Below are 19,661 nucleotides of genomic sequence, written 5' to 3' on the forward strand. Positions count from 1 at the left end.
TCCTTAATGAGGTTTGTTGTGAGGGATGAAGGATTGTTGAAGTGTGTTATAAAATTTAAGGGCTTTTTAGCCAACACTCTTGAGACTAAATAGTGGACTAGTTTGTCTTAAGACTAAATAGTGACTAGTTGTCAGAATTTAGATGACTATGCAGTAAAGCATAAGGAATCCCCGACATGTGGAATAGCTTGTTGAAATAATCTAATCAGGGTACAAAGGTTGTCAATGAAAAACATCACAGTAAGTAAAAGTTGTTCATTTGATGAAGTTTGACCCAGAGGTGGAGGAGAAGTTCTATTGTTTAGGGTTTCTTTGAAATCTTGATTTTTTTTTTTGTGGTGTTAAATGTTAAATAACAAGTTTTTCAACTAAACACTTTGTCCATGAAAATCTCATATGTTGTATTGTTTATTTCATAGTTCTTAAAATTAGAAAAGGCTCATAATTCTTTTAAAAACTAAGGAGTTCAACACTGACATTTTAACATTTGCATTTCAAATTATGGGATCAAAATGAGAACTTATTTGCTGTTCTCTAGTAAAAATATTATTTGGAATCATTGCTCTGAGAGCTTGTTTTGTAACTACAAGACTTTATCTGGCTAAATCTCTGTTTACTAGACAGGAAAGTACATAATTGCCTAAAGTTCAGTGACAGAAGGTAGATCACTCAGATTTTTCCTTTTATGAACAGGCTGGTCTGTTCAAATATATGATTATAGCAACACTTTCTTACCTGGGGATTTCCACTGAGTAAGCTGGCAACTTCTGATTCACTCTGAAATAGAACAGAAGACTGAGAATGTGATTGCCTCACAGTTCCTAAATAGAACAACTTAAATGACATAATTTTCAAAAATTAAATGTGTTAAAGAAGAAACTTTTGTTAAGCTAAAACAAACAGCTATCAGTACATAATGGAGCTACACACAAACAGCATGTTCCATAGTAAATGTCTTCTGCAAGAACATAAAACAATTATTTGCTTTTTATGTGTCTTTAAAGTAAGTTCAAGCTCTCTTAAATTTAAGCAGCAATTGTTAGAAAAAAGTTTGTGCCATTCTGAGACTCCTGGGAGAAGAGACAAGAGATACATAGGTCTTCAGAATCTTGTAAGAACACATCTTCTCATAGAGAACTAAAGCCTGCAGTGTTTTGATATCAGTTGTGAACAGTAACTCATAATCACAACCAGAGAATGTAAGTGGAGATCACTATCAGGTATAACCTAGCAAAATACTGAAAACAAACCAAACTGGAATCTGGGAGGCTATTCAGTATAAGTTTCTGTGAAAAAGTGTTGGTTTGTTTTTTTTTTTTGCATTTTGTGTTGTTTTGTTTTTCCCCCCAGCAAATTCTGTTGATTGTTTACTGATATTCTGCATATATTTCTACTCATATTTATAAATTTACACATGCTGTATTTTTATTAAACACAATGTCTCTTCAAAAAATGCTCTTTCCCCATATGGCTAAAGATGAGTACAATTGCTTTGCTTCAACCTGAAATGAATAAATACATATGTATATTTAATAGTGAAAGATTCTTAAAGTAGAAGCAATTCTTTAGGCATGAAAATGCATGACAGCTCTGTAGTTCTGTCTTTTTTTAACTTCTGTTCTACAGTAAAAGTATTGTCTCTGCTGCAGGTAGGAAAGTGGTGGTAGTGCAACTTTTCAAGTTTCCTGTTTTGAGTATACTGACATAATTTGTACCTATACAAGCATGCAAACCGCTCAGTTTTTAAATACAGATTACTTGAGAAAAGGAAATAAATCTTACAAAAGATGCTTATCTGTGCTCCTCTCCCTACTCTTTCCTACTGTATGCTTTCCTAGTTTGTCATGAGATATTACAGAATCACAGGATGCGTAGGTTTGGAAGGGACCACAGAATATCATCTGGGCCAACCTCCCTGCTCAAGCAAGGTCATTCTAGAGCATCTGGCACAGGATTGTGTCTGAACAGTTCTCTTAGACTCTGCAGTGAGGCAGACTCCACACCTTCTGGTGGAACATCCTGTGCATCAGATGTGTCTCACCTGAGCTGAGCACAGGGCCAGGATCACACCCCTCGCCCTGCTGGCAATGCTCTTCCTAATGCACCCCAAAACACCATTGGCTTTCTTGGCCACCAGGGCACACTGCTGGCTCGTGGACAGCTTGTACACCAGGACCCACACTCCACAGAGCTGCTTTCCAGCAGATCAGCCTCAGCCTCTGCTGGTGCCTGGGCTTATTCCTCCCCAGTTCAGGACTCTGAATTCCTTGTTGAATTTTAAGCTGTTCTTAAGTAGACCTGTAAAATTTAAATATAATTTATATGTGATAGCAGATTGAGACCTTTTTACCAAATGTAACTGCAACAAGAACTGCTGTAACAAGAACTGTAGATGGTGGCAGTACTTAATGGCCAGTAAGCATTTGGACTGTATATTTTCCTTGATGAAGGCTGAAGGACATTACAAAGAGAAAGCTCATGATTGGAAGGATGGTTAAATCCTCAGTGGTACCCTAATCTTTCCCAATTGTTAGTAATACTTTTGCTGTGTGTCTGGAAGCAGCTGTATTAGAAATGTGAGTGAAGAGTTGGCATCACTCTGTACCAGAAAATATCTGATTAATTCCCACAGTCTCCTGTATGAATGCACGAAGCAGAAAGAGATCATTTAGAATGGGAGACTCTTTCTCTGCTCCACGCCTTCCCATCCATGGGTTTCCAGCCTATTGTCTCCCTCTGAATGTAGGGTACTGTTGCTATCCTTGTTTTAATGTTATAATCTTTGTGTTTGGGCAGTGACAGTCCTTGAACATATTTATATTGTTGCCTTAACTCTACCAGCCTTAGCCTTACTCCAGCTTAAAGGCCAAGTCCAGGAAACAATAGCATTTGGATAAACATAAACATTACTTAATGGAATATGAATTTTTGCACTTGAAGAAGCACTCTTCCTCCTTTCCCTCACGCACAAGTCTTGATAGACTTACGTAAAAAGGGATACTTGAGCTTATACTAAGCAGAATGCAAAGTCAATATGGCTAATTATTTGTAGTTGAAAATTTGTCCAGATTGACAGGACAGAAACAGGAAAGATAAGGTCATGGAACCATTTAGGTAGAAAAAGACCTCTAAGATCATTGGGTTCAATAATTATGTGGGTACTGCAAAAGCTAAGTGAGGCTTTAATTATTAATGTTAAAATAACAAAAAAGAAGAAGAGGAGAATGTAACCTGTGTAAGATCTCAACGTTTGTAATACATAATTTTTCGCTTTTGTGAAGATAATGTGGATAAGATAAAAGAGGACTTGTTCTCCACTAGGAATTTGGTCCAATATTTGTCATGTGATAGTGCTGCTGAATTAGAGCCAAAGTCTATAAACTGCTAATGAAGATAAGTCTTCTTTATTTCAAAGGAAGTAGGTTCGCATGGATGCCATGAAGACGGACAAGTCTGTTTCCTCTGTGCTGCAGGAAGCACTAGTGTTCATGAGGACCAAGGTTAATGTTTGAGTCCATGGCCAATGTTAGTTTGCACTGTATTAGTGATGGGTGAGGTCTGGACTGTGCTTGTCTACTGACTATTTAAAAAAGACTGTTTGGAAATTTGTGATCCCTGTTGTTTGACAGAATAAATAATGGCAGTAATTTATTGCGTACCTGGTCCAGTTCTCTGAACTTGCATATTAGAAAGAGAAGATGGGAAAATGCCTGTGTCTGGAATTTTGAAAGAGTATATGTATGAATTCTGGATTGTACACCTTTATAACAACTGGATAGAACAAGGGAAGGCAGGAAGGGAGGAAGAGGAAGGAAGGAAGGAAGGAAGGAAGGAAGGAAGGAAGGAAGGAAGGAAGGAAGGAAGGAAGGAAGGAAGGAAGGAAGGAAGGAAGGAAGGAAGGAAGGAAGGAAGGAAGGAAGGAAGGAAGGAAGGAAGGAAGGAAGGAAGGAAGGAAGGAAGGAAGGAAGGAAGGAAGGAAGGAAGGAAGGAAGGAAGGAAGGAAGGAAGGAAGGAAGGAAGGAAGGAAGGAAGGAGGGAAGGAGGGAAGGAGGGAAGGAGGGAAGGAGGGAAGGAGGGAAGGAGGGAAGGAGGGAAGGAGGGAAGGAGGGAAGGAGGGAAGGAGGGAAGGAAGGAGGGACGGAGGGAAGGAGGGAAGGAGGGAAGGAGGGAAGGAGGGAGGGAGGGAAGGAGGGATGGGGGGCGGGAGGGAAGGAGGGAAGGAGGGAAGGAGGGAGGGAAGGAAGGAAGGAGGGAAGGAAGGAAGGAAAAAAAAGAGATAGAAGAGAGAGAAAGAGAATAAAAAAGAAAAAATAAATACAGGAAGGAAGAAATAAATAAAAACACCTCTCAGAAATGCAGAACACAAAGGAATGGAATTCGTTGGCTTTCACTGTATCACTGCATCACAAGACTGTATCTGAATTTTGTATCGGTTCCATTTGTTTTCTCAGGGCAGTGTTTACTGTTTTTGAAAGCTATTCATTCTTTATGATTGGTGAACTCCCTCATTAAAAAGAAGCATGATATGGATTTTCCTTGAAATATTGCCATACAGTGTTTTTTTCTGTGTTTTATGACTGAATCATTATAGATACGATTAGATTCTACAAATAATGCAAAACTCAGTTGCAATATATGAAGCAATTGCTAGATTCTGTTTTATAAAACAGGTGATTATTCTCTCTCTTTTTTTTTTTTTTTTTTTTTTTTTTTTTTTTTTTTTTTTTTTTTTTTTTTTTTTTCCCAGTGGCTGCATTGCCTGCTATGGAAGAAAGTTCCAGTTCTGTTTCCAGCCATGATGACACCCAGGGCTGATCTTTTGGTTGAGCTGAGTGTTGGTCTTGTTGAATCATTCAGCTGTCTGTGAGTAAATAGATCCACGCACTACCCCTGGGAAAAGTAATTATTGCGTGTAACGTGCACCTCTCATGGAAATAACAAAGTGATTCACAGTAAGGAGCATGGAATCAGTCAAGTCAGGAATAGACATGAGCTTTGAAGATAGTATAAAATATGTTTTCTTGTTGACAAAATACTCAAAGGCTTTTGTTTATGCTTCTATTCTAAACAAGGCTTCCCAGACATAAATCAATATGGCAGCATTTGATTCTAAAGAACTAACAAGAACTCAAACACTAAGTATAGTTTTCAGCACTTCATAACTACTCATTATGTTTATTTCCAAGTTTTCTTTGTTATTTGTTTCCTGTCTCTATTCAGAGCCAACACATTTTTGGCTTTCAATTTGAAGCGTGAAGCTCTGCCAATCAGCAGGAAATATAATACAGATAAGATTCATATGAAGTCTTTTGAACTGCTAAAATCTCTGGATGGGAAATGGATGTTAAATTGTTTACATTTGGCACAAGAAGAAAAAGTTCCATTTTTAAATTCAAAGCCTCTCCACCTTTGTAAATGAAAACAAATCACATGGGTCATATAGAGTTCCGCTTCTGTAAAATCCATCATAAGTCTGATAAAAGCTTTTGTAAATCAGCAATTTTATCTGCAGCTTGGTTGAAAGTCATTTTACAGCTTAAAAGGAAATGGCCCTTTGCCCTGTGTCCTTTAGAAAAGTACTGTATCAGTAACATGCTCATGACAGAGTAAAAACACTGAAATATTAAGAATGGTTTTATTGGTATTTTAATCTTTTTAAGGAGTTATGCTTTGGTTTTGCATAACTTTAAATTTTTCATGTTAGTCCTGTATTTTTAATTTGTTGAGGATATATATCCAAAGCTTATTACTTCAGGATCAGTTTCTACTCCGCTTTGTTTAATTTGCAAAAAATCTTTGTTGAATGCACTTCCCATCTCCAAATTCTATGGTTCTATAGATTTGCAGAGTGCAAATAAGGGAAATAACCTGTCCCAGTTTTCTGAACATTGGAGCCAAAAGTCAATGTTCAAATTTGTGCTGTGCTTTTATATCAGCTCTTACATGTGAGCAGGATTTAGCCAGCAGATTCTGGATAGCAGTAGATCTCAAAAATGATGTTGGGAACAGCATCTCCTTTAGAAAATTTAAGCATTGCTAATGAGTACTAATCATATGGTAAATCAGAGAGTGAGAAGCAGTCACAAAACTGCAGGCTGCTATGTGGAACCTCTTCTATTTCAAAGCCAGCAGAAATGATAAAAGCTGACAAAGATGTTCAGGACAGACTTGCCAACAAAAAAAAGCATTTTAGCAGTTGAATATCCTTTCCTGGATCTGCATGGAAGGAAGCCTGTTTGGAGGAGCAGCTTAACCTTGAAGCCTTGTGACATTTTTGAGGCTGGATGGAACATACTCTCGATGGTGGTTATGGTTGAATAGCCACAAATCTAATTCAGGGAGAAAAATCTCTTGAAATTATAATTAAGAGTTGCACAGTGGGCAGAAGCATTATTTCAGGGATAGGACTTAAGCTAATGCTTATGCTCTTGTCTTCTTTGGATCACTAAGGAAGGAATTTTCATATGAAACATGCTTCTTTCTGATGTCTTTCCAAATCAGAGGTCACAGAGCTACAAACTTTGTTGAATACTAATGAATCCTAAACCATCTTGTCTGCATGTTCTCAAGGATGTTGTAGCCAAATGGCTGGGTATATATAAAATTAATATTTTTTCTTTCAAGGAAATTTTAGGCCAAATGTCTGAGCATTGATAAATTTAATGCATGTGGGTATTGTGAAAATTTTGCTTATCTCAACTAGCATCTGCAACCTCATTGAATTTCATAACAGTTAGATGCTAACTGGGACAGAATTTACTCTCTGTTAAGGAATTTTGGAGAACGAAACAGAAATACTAGTATCATACGGATGAATCAATATTCTTTCAGATTATGATTTGACACTTAATAAAAATAAAATATTTCTTTTCAAAGTTTCTGAATAGTCATTATTTGGATTTTTGACACAACTTTCAACTAACATTGTACATTGTTGGGAGGAAAGACTTGAAAGCAGAAGACTGGGAAAAAGAGGATTGATTTGCATGAATGACCTTGCTGGAGGGAATACCAAGGCCTGGAGACTACCAGTGTGGGAAACCATATATTAAATCTACTGCTGTTTATCTCTTTGGAGAATTTCAGTGTAGAGATAGCCTAGGTGTTTACAGAGATTTGTAGGCCCTATCCCAGACATGCCTGAGCTCCCAGCTGGGAGGGAGATGAGAGCAGAGATGTGGAAAGCACAGGGAGGTCACAGCACGGGGCTGCAGGAGCTGCTCAGCCCTGGGTGAAGGGGCACAGCAGCAGCCCTGCCGCCCGCTGGGGCTGGGCTGAGCCTGGCTGCCTGTGCCCTCACTCTGTGTCTGCTGCCCAGCCCTGCCTCAGGACCCTCCACTTAGCAAGGCAATTCAGCAAATCTATGCTCTGTGTTTCAGCTGTGGCTTTTTTGGTTGCTCTCAGTCACCTGCCTGTGTTGATTCACATTTAGGTTTATGTAACCTTGTGCATCTCTAATCTCGTCTTTAACTTTTGGAGAGTTTTAACTTTTGTAATTGTATATGCAGAGCTAGGAGCTTAATCACAGTTCTAAGACTTTGCAGTTGCTCTTGATGTGCCTGTAGCTTTCAAGTAAAACTTCCTGAAGGAAGGCTGAGGAAAATATGAGAAAACTAGGGAATGGGGTAAGGCACTTGATGAAGACACACAGAAAAATTGAAGGCATTCAATGCTTCTTTTTTTTCATTAATCCCTGCTAACACATGCCTTAGATAAGACAGGGGTCTGAGACCAAAGGGGAAGTCTGGAACAAGAAAGACAGTGTCAGCCTAGAGAGAGCACATGAAAATGTGAATGTAGGTCTGCAGGGACTGATGGGGTGCACTGAAAAATTCTGATGAAGCAGGCTAGTGCCATTGCAAGGGCAATTTTGATTTCCTTTGAGAGGCTGTGGCAATTGGAAGAGGTTTTTACAACCTAAAAAATAAAAAAAAGTCATTCTAATTTTAAGCTGCATGTTACTTAGCATCATTTTAAAGCCTCATACCATGATAGAGAATATATTCATGAAAAACATTTCCAGGAATACAAAAGACAGAAAAAGTGATTAGCAGTACCAGCATATATTTATGAAGAGGAAGATACTCTTAACAAATCTGATAGCCTTCATGAGAAGAAGAAAGTTGTTGTTTTCCTTAACTGTACTAAAGTCTTTGACACCCTCATGGACAAGTCAACAGCTTAGATATAGTCAAGCAGATAGACTGAAAACTGGCTCAGTGGCTGAGAGTGTTGGGATGAGAGGCACAAAGTCCAGTTGGAAGCTGTCCCTCAGAGGACTGTACCTAAGACACTGCTGCAACATCCTCATTAATGAACTCTGCACTGACACATAGTGTGCCCTCAGCAAGCTTGCAGACAATATAATACTGTGAGGAGTGTCTGATATGCCAGAGGTTTTGCTGCCATCCAGAGGGACCTTGACATGATGGAGAACTGAGCAAAAAAGCAGTCTTGTGTGGGTCTGCAAGTGAAAATACTAAATTTTGCCCCTGAGCAGGAACAGTCTTAGGCACCTGTACACGCCTCCCAGGACACCTGGGAGCAGTTGGAGAGCAGCAATGTTGAAAAATACCTGGTGTTTCTAAGGAAAAAAACGCTGATCATTAGTTGAGGGTAATACACCCTCTAATCAAAAATGACCAACAAAATCCTGAGTTGCATTAGGCAGAGCAGTGCCAACAGGTTGAAGAAAGTGATTGCTTTCCAATACTTAGTACTAGTTAGGCTGCATCTGGAATTCTGGGTTCAACACTGGGTGTCCCAGAGTTGAATAGAGAAGGAAATATAGCAGTGAATTTAGAAGAAATGCTTGATATTCTGTAATACCTTTCTTCTTTGCATTATAGTTTCCTATTTCAAACTGGAATCTTGTAATTTAGAATATTTTCACATGCCTCTTTAAGAGGTTTGGAAGATATATGAACATAACGTGTGCTTTCCTTCTCTAAAAAAATAAATTCCATTTTTTTATAAACAAGTAATTCACTTTTTCTTTATTTCTCTCTCTCTTTTTACTTAAGTGCTTGCTTATGATGCAGGGTGGCTGTTCAGTAGAGATTGGTACCTGGTATCAAAATGTCAAGAAGAAAGCTCTGGAAGATTACTCAGTAGGAAATCCTTTACACTGAATAGCATTGATTGGAGGTGCTTTGAAAGAAACTTCACATTTACAACTTGTCACGTGAGATCTAAGTCTCCTGATTATTTCCTTGCTTGTCTCCTGATTATTTCCTTGCTTGTTTGGCTAACTGCAATGGTTTAAAAAAGTTTTATGTCTTTAGACACTTCTTTGCTGTGAAGTCAGGAGCAGCTGTGAAAGGAAGTGTTGTGTAACTCTGAGAGTTCAGAATGTAACAATGAACACACTTGTCTGCAAGCTATGAACAGGAGAATGTCTGTGTAGTTGTCCAGTACTGTGTGCTGTGATATTTGACCTTGGAGCTCAGGCACTGGAAACCTTCTTAATGTGGTTATTCACATCAATGAGTTTGCTCATTGTGAAGCAGTTGAATAGCTCTGTTTCAGGTCTTTGCTTTGATCACAAGGATGTTTTTATGTTTTTTGGGTTTTTTTTGTTATTGGTAATACTAATACTCTTGGTGCCATCCTGCACCTTGTGGTCATTATTATCAAGGGAAAGTTGTTACAGATTTGTGTACAGGATTCTACACTGCTGAGCTTGAGGAATGAGGGAAGAACAGAAGCTATACCCTTTATGCACTTTATTTTTTTTTTCCCAGTTCCAGCCAGCAATAACCACCCCAAGAACAGGCAAAAGTATAATCTGTCTGAAACCACTCAAACATCTGGCAGAATGGGAAAAAAGTTAAAAGACAGAGAATCTCAAACGAAGTTTAATTCATTTAGCAGTACTTTAATGAGAACATGAGCATAAGTATTTGCTTTGGGGAAAGCTGCTTGGAGTATTTAATATAGACTTCACGAGGTAATTTCCTTTCAAAGGACAATAAACACCATAGAAACTTATGAAAAATAGTTCCTTTTTGCTCAAAAGCATCAACTTTGGAATTTGGGCTTTTGTTTCCATGGAGCCCAGATTTCAGTTATGATACTTGTTAATCTTACCAATAATAAGTGCAATTAAGTAAAAGTTACATAACCTGATAGGTCTGAAAATTTTTGTATGACTATTTTGAAAATGAAATTATGTTAGTGATAGCTGCAGCATTTCCCAAAACAAATACAGTTATGTTACTGATCTTATCAGGTGTAGGAGTTTTCAAAGGTTTTGCACTTCTTTATAGATTAGGTTTTGCTTTCTCTCTTCAGCCAATGCTATGACTGAGCACCTTAATAAGACACAAAGGTGTGATCTCTATTGCAGGTTCTGCTTTACAAATAGTTACATCTTGCTGACTGGTCTATGACTTTCTGAAGTAGCTTGTAGGGTTACAAAGACTAAGAAAGACCATAATGTTTCTTTTGTCACAAGGAGTGCATCATTTGAAATGTATATACAGAAAAGATTTCTAGAAGGGGGAACCCCAGCTCTCTATCAGGTCACATCATGGTGGGATGGCCACTTTGCATGTTATATTTAATTTTTCCTGTGTGCCACTGATCAGGAAACACCTTTGTGTCATCAATGCCTGAGATTCCTACAATAAGAAGTGAAGTAGATGCTCAGGAGACTAACCATAGTCTCAGTCGTGAAGGAGGACAGAGACACAGAAATTTCTTGTAACATAGGAAACTTTTCCCTTTGACTCCAAAGTTGGCTCTGTGTATAAGCAATATTGATATTCAAATAACTCAAAAAAGGATCTTTTCTACTCTTTTACATATGCTGCTCACTCCCTTTACAAAACATGACTGAGGCAAATGAACAGGAAAAAAAACCCTAGATCAAAATAATGCAGCCCTGTGGTGCTACAGGTAACCCCCTGAAGTTTGATAATAATTATTTTTTTTAGTATTGATCAGGGAGTGTTTTGGCAGTGGCTCTTATTTATTTCTTAAATGTCTGAATAAGGTAGTGAGGAAAATTTTTCTAGGTTATTATGCTGTTTAGCAATCTACTAATGCAATTTGCTCTTTCGATGGAAAACTGTTAGAGATCCAGGGCCTTAAACAGTTGAAAATTACTATGATATCATGAGGACTAAGAAACTAAAAGGCTGTTAGTGTTCAGTGCTGGGTTGAAGAGTTTGCTGCTGTAATGGTGGAGAGTGCAAGGAAATCTGTTTACAGCTCTTCAAGAGCTTTTGTTAGTGGACTTATTTCCAGATATTTACAAGTAGGACTAGCATTTCACATGCCTGAAACTTTAAGTCTTCCCTTGCCATCTAGCCCAGAAATAATATTATAAAGAAGTGAAATGCAGAACACTGTGGTTATTAAAGGTTAATCAAGAAGATATGTAAATAGTACCCTGGCATATCTTTGTATACTTAACATATTACAAAATATGTTAAGTATACAAACCAAGTAATGTATATAGAAAGAACACTTGCTGATGTGCTTGACTGGTTGCTTAATATTGATAAGTGTGTTGCAACATGGTCACCATGTCAATACAACATAATTTAAATTCATGCTTTTATGATGGGGTAAGAGAACAATAAAGAAGAAATTGCTTATACCCTGAGTATTAGATACATTTGAGCAGATTTTATAGCTGTAAAATCATAAGCATTTCAAAATTAGAATGTTAGATGTAAATTATTTTCAACTCAATTTTCTGTGTGCTGGAAACAGGCATAGTAAAGAATCCAAACCTGTCACCAGTGGCTTATTGTATAGCAGTTCTTTTTCCCCTTTTCTCTTAAAAAAAATAAGAATACAAATGGACATACATAGAATCCTATTTTATGTTACTTTATATGTAAACCTCTTAATGTGTTGGAGGAAAATCAAAAAGATTAAGGAGTATTAGAGGTCAGTATTATTTAACACACTCAAAATTAGTTTGATCCTGTGAAAAAATATTGATGACAAGCATCAAATCAACTTAGGCATTCTTTTGATGTTGAAGGCTCCTTATGGGGTTTTAGGATAAAGGCAAATTCACTGGTTTCTATCTTTAGTGTAATCCTGAGCTAGTCATATTTGAATTTGTGTGTTACAGAAAAATGTAATCATGAATTTAAAGCAAGAGCCTTACTCTGAAAGTAGCAGGTATTGAAGTAAAGTATGCTGAATGAATATTTCATGGTTGAGATGCATATAACATTTCATTTAGACTAGAAATTAGTTTCTGAGAATTGGGTACATGGGGTGAACTGTAAGGAAATTAGGATTCATTGAAACACATAGAGCAGTCTGACTGTACAGTCTCTATGGGAAATAAGGTTCATGATTATTCTAGGCCACTGGAACTGTTTTACCCTTAAGGAATTACAGCTGATAAAATAGGGAGAATTAAGACTACACAATGTTTCTTTCTTGATATTTTGAGAAATGAGCTATCAATTAGAAGTTCAAGTATGGAAATAGTTTTTGGGACATGAAAGAACTGTTGCAAGTTCACTCTTTCCTAGTTCCTAAAACTGTCATAGGCTTCTAATGCTTGTCCACATTATGGTGAATTTAGTATCAAAGTACACCTGTGTGTCTCTTATGTAAAGTAAGTCTTTATAATCTTCCCTTTGTGCATTTAGCACTGCTTCTTGGTAGTCTCTTCCTCTTCCTCATCCTCTTCCTCCTGTCTCTTTAAACAGTTTCAGTAAGATGATAAGAATGAAGTGTTTCACAAGGAAGGAATGACAATTAAAAATATAATTTGAGTTTATATTTAAGCTCAGCCTAGATGTTCTGCTGTATGCCTTTGTTAATTTTAACATAAAAGGCTAAGGTTAATGAGACATATACTGCTATCACAGCTGTTTCAGCCAGCTCTAGAATAGAATCGACATGAAGCCAGATATAGCAGACTTTTGGGAAAAGGAATGTAAATATTAAAAGCAGTTGGCTGACAGAATATATTTGTAGTGCAGCATCATCATCCTCTTTTATCCATGTGGTCCTACTTTTCAGAAATAAAGCTTTTCTGTTGCTTCAGTGTTTAATTCTCTCTCTATCTTTGCATTTCTAAGTTTCGGGCACTGTGTTTGGGAGGTCTTTTTGTGTGACATGACTGTATAGTAATTCAGATCACTTGGCAATACATTTAATGTCAAGTGATAATATAGATATAGTGTCTTTATCAGTTTGACGTCAGTTATTTTGATAAATAGATGTAGTAATTTTACTTAAGTCTTCTGTTACAAAAGTAATATTCTTAGTTTTTTGAAAGTAAATTAATTGCTTGCAGTTCTTTTCAGATTTTCTTTATTTCTGTATGAGCATGCTTAAAAATCAGAACTCTGATCTGACAAATTTTTTATCCTCCAATCTCCCTGCAGCTGGAGCTGCCAGTATGAATCAACATACTAAGTAATGTGCTGCATCTTTTACGAATTAAGTACATAAACTCATACTTTTTCAGACTTCAGTCCATGTGGTGACTGTAAGAATGATAGGGAGAGTGTAATTTTTTAAAAAAAATCAACATTAAATAAAACATCTTTATTACTCAAAGTCATAGATCTAGTTCAAAATGTCTTCCTGTATGACCATTAGAATTTCTGTCTCTTTATTGCTAAGCAACTTTTCATGAATTTTCAATTTTGTAATTTACTATAACTATGAAGAGAGGAAATTAAAATTAGGAAATACTTATGAGGCAAAATGAATAATTCTTCCACTCTACCTTCCTTCAAATTTAAGGACACTGTAATTTATTCTTACCCAACACTTAGCAAAAAGCTGCTCCTATTTAATCTTTGTAATCCTGGCTTTGAAGCTGCTGCTGCTGCTTTGTAATTTTCTTTACGAGTAGCAATCACAGCAGTGGTTTTGATTAAATGATTACCCATAGGCCTGCTCTTAAATGAAGTGACAGATGTACTCTGCTAAGATATAAGTAAATGCTGTGAACTAAGTAACTTTCTACTGAGTGAGCAAATTCAAAATATCCTTATGTATTATTATTGGGAATTACTTGCAACACAAAGCATAATATGTTACTTTATTTGACTAGCTTTCTTTGCATGGAGGAGCAGGGGAAAACCCTAGCTTGACAGAGGTCAGCCTTCCCCAGCACTTGTTGCAGGTGTGTCTGCATAGATGTAAAGTGAGTGGCTGTGTCAACGAGTGCTACCTCAGGATAGGACTGAAGAGTCTGAACATCTTTTTGCTCTTCTCTGTTGTGCTTTGAAGTATTCGTTTCCTCTTTGACAGATTTTCCAGAACCATGTGAATCATGTCAAATCTTCTTCCACTATGAGGCTGACAGTTTTCTGAAAGGAAATTCTACAAAATATCAGCATGGGAATATTTAACATTGTGCTTGCTTTTAGGTTTTCTCCACTTATTTGCAAGCACTTTTGTGTGCTGAAATATTATTTTTAGTGGCAACCACAATAATAGTGGCATAAAATAAAACATCTGCAGCTTCAGGAAAATTAGTGAAAAGTTAAGAGTCTCACTGAGTTTTTCCTATGTAACTGTTGTGCAACTTGGAAATTATTCTCTATTTTTCTTGACTTCCCAAAGCAACTTTTTTCTTCTTTGATGTTAAAAAACAAGCCTGTATTTGAGTATGATTGTTGTCGTTTACAGGTTGCACTCATTGGAAATGAACAAAGTAAATGGTTTCCCACACCAGTATCTGATACCCAGTGGTACTGACAGAACTAACTTTTCCTGGTATTGTGCATAGGAGCTCTTCAGTTTTATTAAAATGGGCAATTAGCTAGGAGCCCAGAGCTTGGATCTGGAATTATATGGGTATTATTTGGCTAGAGAAAAAGAAAAAATCAATTCCTCAAATAGTAATTCTTTATCAGTTGCATGGAAAATGTATTTCCTTGTCTAGTAAGGCCATACAAGAATAGATGTGTGCAAAATACGCTCTGCCTCATGGCCTTTGCTATTGTGCCTTTACTTCTTTGCTCCTTACAGTTGTCTAGAAATCTACCAGCCTTTAGTAAGACTGTAACTTCTGGAAGTGGGTCAAAGCAAAAGAAACTGAAAGAAAGGCATCGGTAAGGAAAGGCCAAAGGAGGGAAGGATAGCAAGGAGCTGAGAGAAAATTTCCTTCACTGAAAAAAACGCAGACTAAACAAAATCCAAAACAAACTAAAAAGGAAAAAATATTAGAGGAAAACAGAGGACACTAAAATACATCAAATTTTTCATCATGGTCAATATTAATATCAATAATATTAATGTCATATTTACATTATAGTAGTACTCACAGGTCTCAGTTGTGCTGTGTACTTTCTGTAGAGATGTTACCCAGTCATTTCTGCAGACTGGTCTCCCACTTGCTCTTGTTGACCAGACTCCCAATTGTCCTTACTCTTTCCATCCATTTCTCATGAAACAGAGAGAAGTCCTAATTTCCCCGATGACTTGTTTCAGAAAAGCTGTAGTGTTTGAAAAATTGTCAGCTTTGAGAACAGTGAAGTCACCCCTTCTCATTAATGTATCAATATGGTCTAGATTGGTTTAAATACTTAGAATAATCGCATTTTTAAAACCTGGATCATTCTGACGGGGATGCTCGAAAGAGAAATTTTTATATGTGATTATCCAACAAATCTCAGGAAAGGGTACCCTTCACATGTAGTTATAAGCAGTGATCTTTAACCAAGGTTAGTAGCAATAAAAACAACATTTTTAAAGTAGCTTAGGTTTAACACATTAGTATTTTGCTGGAAATTTGCAAGCCTAATGTGAAGTATGTAAAGTCCCACATATTTTTGAAAATACTGGCTTTTGAAAGCAAGCACTTTAGGTCAATGTGGTACATGCAGCATGGTATGAAGACATGGTGGTGTCTTTAAGTAACAGTGGGACATGCTTCATGGTTAAGTCTTGTTGACATTGAAGTCTTTTCACAAAATCAGAAAATTGCTTAAATTGCTATTTTTTTTTTTTCCTAACAAGAATGCAAATTAGTTAAATGCCTCTTGCAATCTCTCCTTGCTACAGAAACAAATTAGGGGGAGCTGCTGCTACTCCTCAAAAAGATTTTTACATATAAGTTAACACAATTAAGTGAGCATACTATTTTGCACGAGAGAGAAAGAAACAAGGAACAGAAGAATCTTTCTCATTATTTCATGCACATGCCAGATAAATCTGATTTAGGCCTCATATATAACTTTGTCTACAGGCAAGTATGTCTCAACTTGGAGAACTGCCTGTTTGCCTTAGTATGTTGTTCTCAGTGTGGGGGAGAAAAAAACCATGCCAAAATGTGATAGAGTCTTCAATATGTCTGACTTGGTTAAAAAATATGCTGTCAAAGGAGTGTGTCTGTAGCAAAACTTTTGAAACGTCATTGTAATTAGAGAGATTTGTGAATTTTACTTTTTTTGCTAATCAATTACTGTTTATCTGCATTGCCAACTAAGGACTTTTCCAACATCTATATAATCAGTTTAAAACCTTGGTATTTTGAATACTGACTAACAGCTTCATAACACAATTGCTTTGCATGTGTGTGATGGATTCAAACGTGGTTATACATGACCAGTAACATTTCTTCATTATATGACATTCATTGTACTGCAAATATTTGCAGAATGTATAGATTCCTTATTCTACTGTTTCTCAAATTCTTGGCTTTGAAAAGCCAGTGAATTTGCTTTATGAAAATAAAAGCATGCATGTTGATCTGTGACATGTCAATGTGGTAAGAGAATATGGGTAACATGATGAAGTTTATTTTCCTTTTAAAGATACAAACAGTGATTTAAACCACTTCAAAGGTGCCTAACTATCTGTTTCTGGACTAATCTCTCTATCCCACTCCTTATCCTTATAAATGAAGTCATAAGACTGGCAAATGCTTCTTCTGAGGCAAGTGTTTGAGAATACACGCATAACCACAGCCTCTTGTAAATGATATGTGACAAACATCATTATTTGAACATGGAAATAGCTCAAATAATTCAAGAATAACACTGAAATACCAAAAATACCAAAGCAGATTCTTCTTGATGTCCCATGTGGTTTCCAGCATTCTTCTTTATTGTGCTCAGATTCAGCAGCCACAGCTTCAGCTCAAGCCTCTTAAGGCTCTTATGTTGGCACCTGTGCTCATTCATTCTACTGATCTGTGGGGAAATCAAGGTTGTTGTTCCTATTGTTTGGGGGTTTTGTGTTTGTTTTTTTGTTGTTGTTGGTTTTTTGGGAGGGTTTTTTTTTAGTGTGTGTGCGCCCGTGTGTTTTGGTCTGGATTGGTTGTGTTGTTTGAGAGTTCTTTTTGGTTTGATTTTTTGTGGATGTGATTGAGAATACTCAGAAAACAAATATAAGTTACTGCTTCATCTTTGTTATTTTTTCCAATAAGTACTAGACTAAGGAAAAGTTAGATATTAAAGAAAAAAATAAACATATTTTTTATTATATCTTAAAATATTTTTGTAGGGATTATGAAAGTTTTTATTGTACCTACTTTGTAAAATACAGAAGTAAAAGCATTTGAAACAAGTGTGTGTTTCCGGAATTGCAGGTTAAGCAAACTGAGTATTATTCCTAATATAATGGAAACTCTGTACATTTTACAAATGTAAAAATACATCTGTATTTTTACTTTTATTACTTGATCAAGATATAGAACTACATAAAAAGCTATTGAATGGTCAGGTCCTGTTTGAACAACCTATGCCAAATTTTGATTTTTCAGGAACATTAGCAGTAAGAAAGGAAACAGTCCCCAGTGGCAATAGGCAGGGAATCTAGGAAGACTTGTTAGGGAAAAAAGCCACTTTGGTTTTTATGTTTGTCCAGGCCTGGGGTACTGACTGATCCTACCTATTCACCTGTAGTGAACTCTTAAAAATAAGCAATAACTCATGACATGACTATTCACATACCACTGCCTAGAATCTTTGTCTTACATCTCATTTCAGTGAAAAGAGGTTTTGTATTAGGTGAGCCTACCCAATATCAAATTGTGATCTGCAAATGACGGAAATTGCCTTGTAAGAAAGAGATGCAATTTTTGACAAAAAAACCCCACTCCCTTTTATTCATGGTTTTCTTTGGGAGGCTAATTCCAAACATGAGGCAAGAAATCGCCTACCTTTGGGCTGTTCAGTTTTGTCTGACTGATTTAAAGGCAGTCACAGAATTACTTTGTTATAACTTCCCCTGTAGACAAGCAGGTTCTTTATGCCACTGTTTCAGTCCAAGGAGCCAAATAATACCTTTTTTATTGCAGTATTTTTAGACATTGGATACATCTGGAAAAATATTCAAGCAGATAATTAGATTGCATTAGCAATGTGTCTGTTGTGGTTTCCCTGATCCCAAAGAAGGCAGCCCTTTATGAAGCACTTGGCCACAGTCTCTGCAAAATCTGCTGTGTAAATTGGCCCACACTAAAGCATGTGGAAAACATTTTTTGGCTGAAACTTGAAACCATTCATGTGGCTTTGAGACAGGGAAGCTCAGCCTGCCAACATCAATAGAACTTTGTACTACAAACCAAAATGGTCATTTAGACATGTGTACTTTCATGCTCGCAAATGCACTGAGGTCAAATATTTTTTAATCTTGGGAATTTTTCCTCTTTATACAGCCTCGTATTTCACGCAGGAAATGAGGCTGAGTACAACAAACACAAATCATTGAGACTGACAGGGCATATTGGGTTCAAAACCCAAGCTTTGACTCTAATTGCTCTCCAAAGGCCTTTGGCTCAAGGTAACTGTTGATTTAGTTCAGCTGTTTCAAATCAGCACTGTAAGGTCTTGCTAAGACAAACTGGTTAGGCCACATTACATTTGTACCATTGGATCCCTCGGGTGCAAGTATAACACAGTTAGCATTTTAAAAGATTGCATTTGTCTGTACACTGCAGGCAGCAATTATGAGCAGGAAAATCTTTTGTGAAAGATGGTATGACCTTCCTTTTGGTGAAAGAGTGATAATGGCTTCTTGTGGAGATAAAAATAATATTTCTATTCAAGGCTCAGAGGGGAACCCCACCTAGTTTCTGATGCATGTCAGTCTTGTCAAAATTTTTTTGCCATTATTTTTGTTTTGCTTTGATAGTGCTTGTTTAGCTAAATAACACATATCTCTAAAATGTCTAATTTCTGTTACTCTCCTGTTGCAAAAATATTGCACCACCTTCTGAGAGAGGTGAGGTTACAAAAGAAAAGCTACCTTCTTCCTTTATGAATTCAGAAATTGACACTCAATTACATGTTTTAGTTTTCTTTATTATTGACTGCTTCTGACATAAACTGGGTCTGACTTTTCAGCAAGGGAAATCCTGGTGGATTATTCAACAGGATATAAATCTGCTTGGTGTATTATATTCTCTTACTGTTCTTAGCAATGTAAGTGCTGAAGTTTGATTTATTCCAGTATATCCGTTTGCCTGTCTACAGTCAGAATTTGCATAGTAAAGATCTAATGCTTGAGAAGGAAAGTATGGTGAACTTATGCCAGGTTTAATTCACAAAGTGCTATTTTACAAGTTAACTCTTCCTGGTCCAGAGGTAGTTCCTGAGTGTCACACAGTGGCTTAATAATCGTAGCTAATATCAGCTGGCCAGACCAAAGTGCCTTAAACACATTAGTAAGTTGCAGAAGCAGGAGGGCTCTGAGCCACCTAACACCCTCCTAAATAG

Source organism: Erithacus rubecula (assembly GCF_903797595.1).
Source record: "Erithacus rubecula genome assembly, contig: SUPER_Z_unloc_2, whole genome shotgun sequence".
Lineage (NCBI taxonomy): Eukaryota > Metazoa > Chordata > Aves > Passeriformes > Muscicapidae > Erithacus > Erithacus rubecula.